General features: G+C 36.8%; 1 pseudogene; it reads left to right on the forward strand.

Annotated features, from left to right (window-relative positions):
* The first annotated feature begins 1,517 nt into the window (after positions 1 to 1,517).
* LOC112300081 (nucleophosmin-like) lies at positions 1,518 to 2,413 on the forward strand (annotated as a pseudogene).
* Positions 2,414 to 4,104: the final 1,691 nt, after the last annotated feature.

Genomic DNA, 4,104 nt, shown 5'->3' on the forward strand with positions numbered 1-4,104 from the left:
ACCATAGCTGGTTTATACCCTAACAGACCATCTTACATTTTCTTTCAAGCCAACCTTTTTATAACAGGGAATATACAAGGTATGGTGAGAGGTTTTGAAATTCAGGGAAAATTAGATAAAAGAAAACTACAGCATTTTCGCCCTGGGAGGTTAGCTCTTCCCCTAAGTGGGTTGGTTGTCTGTCTCTCCCCAGACCACAATGGCCTGGATATTTCCACTTGTTCCACAGGCGGTGGTCTTTAGCTGTGCCCCAGGAGGAGGTCAGCTGTCTCTCCTAGGAGTGGTGGGCCTTATCTGCAGTTCCTGAAACAATAGCTTTAACATATGCACTACCTACTAGGCTTATTAATTATTTACCTTAAACTAAACTTTCCAACTCTTGAGTCCCCTATCAAAGGTAATTGGACAAGTTAAATAAAATAAATTCAAATATTAATAAATACTATGAAGCTTATAAAAGTTAATGGAATAGGCAGTAACTGGAGTTTGAACAGGGACAAGAAACTATTACAGAAATGAGGTAGTCTTTTCTGAGTGGAAAAACTGAGCTGATACCTGAAAGTTATGCAGGATCTGGTACTACAAAGACTTGGAAGGAAAATGTGACTTGAGAAGAAAACAGCAGATAATAAGGTGGTGGTTCTAATAAGGGCATTCAGGAAAGAAAAGTAATGAAAAGCATCCAGACTTGAAAATCTGAGCTGTTTTGACTCACATGTTCGATACCAAATGTGTGGTGTGTTTTTCTCATATGAACCAATTCTCCAACTTTCGTGACTCTATAGGTTAAAGGGATCAGTTCCACAGGAACACAAGACTATTCCCTACCACTTGCTGTTCAGCCTCAGGAAAGTGCTGCACTCACTTACTATTACTGGTTTATTATATGATACAACTCAAACAACCACATTATAGGGGAAAAGTCTCAGAGCTTCCATCCTATCTCTGTCACCTTACCAGCAGCTTGATGTGTTCACCAATGCAGAAACTCCCAAACCCGATCATTTAGGGGTTATTAGAGATTCAATTATATAGATATCATTGATCAAATCATTGGCCATTGGTGATGGACTCAATCTCCAGTCCCTCTCTCGTTAGAGATCAGGAGGTAGGGATGAAAGTATCAATCCTCTTATCATGCCTTTATCTTTCTGACAACCAGTCTTCATCCAGAAGCTATCTAGAGGCCCTCAAGCCATCAGTCATCTCAGTAGCATACAAAAGACATTCTGATCACTCCTGAAATTACAAAGGTTTTAGGAGCTCTGTGTCAGAAACTGGAGACAAAGGCCAAGTATTATTTTCATTATATCACAGAATGAATAAAGTTAAACCATTTCTATTTGAGTATGACATGGTATTACATGTAGAAAATACTTGGAATGGCCAGAAAGCCTCTAGAACTAATTAACATGTCTACCAAAGTTACAAGGTATAAATCAATGTATAAAAAACAATGGTCCTGGTGCGATTCCATCCTGAGTGTCTGTTCTGTGGAACAGAAGTTGTGTATCTCCATCAGCCTTCTCTCCCACCTAAGTGCATGCTACCACCCCATGGAAGATTCAATGGACATGGATATGAGCCCTCTGAGGCCCCAGAACTATCTTTCCGGTTGTGAACTCAAAGCAGACAACGATTATCACTTTAAGGTAGATAATGATGAAAATGAGCACCACTTATCTTCACAAAAGGTCAGTTTAGGGGCTGGTGTGAAGGATGAATTGCACATTGTTGAAGCAGAGGCAATAATTTATGAAGGCAGGCCAATCAAAGTAACAGTGGCAACTTTGAAAATGTCCCTACAGCCAATGGTTTCCCTTGGTGGCTTTGAAATAACACCACCTGTGGTCTTACAGTTGAAGTGTGGTTCAGGGCCCGTGCATATTAATGGACAGCACTTAGTAGCTGTGCAGTAAGATGCAGAGTCAGAAGATGAAGAGGAGGAGGACATGAAACTCCTAACTATGTCTGGGAAGCATTCTGCCCCTGGAAGTGGTAGCAAGTTTCCACAAGAAAAAGTAAAACTTGCTGCCGATGAAGATGATGATGATGATGATGATGATGATTTCGAGGATGAGGAAGCTGAAGAAAAAGCTCCAGTAAAGAAATGTACATGAGATACTCCAACCAAAAAATGCACAGAAATCAAACTAGAATGGAAAAGACTCAAAACTATCAACATCAAGATCAAAAGGTCAAGAATCCTTCAAAAAACAGGAAAAAAACTCCTAGAACACCTAAAGGACCTAGTTCTGTAGAAGACATTAAAGCAAAAATGCAAGACAGTATAGAAAAGGGTGGTTCACTTTCCAAAGTGGAAGCCAAGTTCATCATTTATGTGAAGAATTATTTCCAGATAACTGACCAGGAGGTTATTCAAGATCTCTGGCAAGGGAGGAAGTCTGTTTAAGAAAATATTTTAAACAGTTTGTTAAAATTTTCTGTCTTATTTCATTTTTGTAGCAGTTGATATCCGGCTGTCCTTTTTATAATGCAGATGAGAACTTTCCCTACCATGTCTGATAAATGTTGTCCAGGTTCCATTGCCAAGAATGTGTTGTCCAAAATGCCTGTTTAGTTTTTAAAGATGGAACTCCACCCTTTGCTTGGTTTTAAGTATGTATGGATGTTATGATAGGATGTAGTAGTAGTGGTGATCTGACAGATGGAAACAGTGGGGGGACAGAAATATACATGTGAAATAAACTCAGTATTTTAATAAAGTAAAAAAATGGTATTTCTATAACTGGAAATGAACAATCCAAAAATAAAATTAATGTTAGCCCAACTTATAAAAGTGTCCAAAAGAATAAAATACTTAGTAATAAATTTTTTAAAGGTTCAAAACTACTACTCTAAAAGTCACAAAATATTGTTGAAAAATTAAAGGATACCTAAATAAATGAAAATTCATCCCATGTTCATGGATCAGAAGGCAATATTGTTAATACAAAAATACTCACCAAATATATCTATAGATTCAATGCAATCCTAATTAACATTTCATCTGTGGGTTTTTTTGCAGATATTGACAAGCTTATCTTAAAACTTATATGGACCCAGAGTAGCCAAAATACTCCTAAAAAAGAAGCACAAATTCGGATTACTTGCTCTTTCCAAACTTACTACCGAGCTACAGTTTTCAACACAGTATGGTACTGGCATATGATTAAACATATCAATTAATGGAATAGAATTTAGAGTCCATAAATAAACTGATAAATCTATGGTCAATTGGATTTAGATAGTAATGTCAAAGCTATGGGGAAAAACCATGCTTTCAACAAATGGTTGAAACAATGAAATAGACTACTGGATATCTACAAGCAAACAGTGTCAGTCTTACTTAGAACAGAATAATCTGGACCGAATGTACATTTACTCCCAAACCTAGTCCTACAGCTTATGTGGAAACTGGAAAAGAAACTAGGAAAAAAAATGCTAACAAGCATAGTATAGTCAGATTGAATTAATGAATATGACCTCTCCAATGAACTGCTTTTAAAAGTAGTAAGTTTCCTGTAATGGATGTTTAAAATGGTTTTTGGTAAAGATTGAAGTTAAGGGGATTCCTTCACTGGTCTGTATATAGAGAAAAGCCAGGGAAAGCAGAATAAATAAGTTGCAAAGTTAGAAATGTTTGTTTTGACCCAAAGGCAAATAATTTTGTTTAAAAAAATTTTTTTTCCAGTTTATGGGTCATCTCTTAAAAATCACCATGTGCTTATTTAACCTGCTGATCCCTGGGTTTCATCCTATATTTAATATGTCAGAATTTCTAGGAGGAAGGTCAAAGATTCTGAGTTTTTATAACCTGTTTCTCAGCTGCTGATTATAAAGGCTAAAACTTGAAAAACACTGCTTTATAAGAAAGTGAACAGGGCATTTCAGTTATGAGTCAATTTTACAAGTGCCAAAGTCTATTGTAAAGTGCAATTGTGGGAACCACAGGGGTTTTGTGCTTAAGGTGTTAAAGTAATGACTTTTTCCATGACCTTCAGTAAATCATCTCTTGTAATTTTTGTTCTGCACTAAATTTGTACTTGACCATGCATTTCAGTTTTGTATACCCTTGAATCCTCCCACATCAACTAGCATTAC

This window comes from Desmodus rotundus, chromosome X (genome assembly GCF_022682495.2).
Source record: "Desmodus rotundus isolate HL8 chromosome X, HLdesRot8A.1, whole genome shotgun sequence".
Lineage (NCBI taxonomy): Eukaryota > Metazoa > Chordata > Mammalia > Chiroptera > Phyllostomidae > Desmodus > Desmodus rotundus.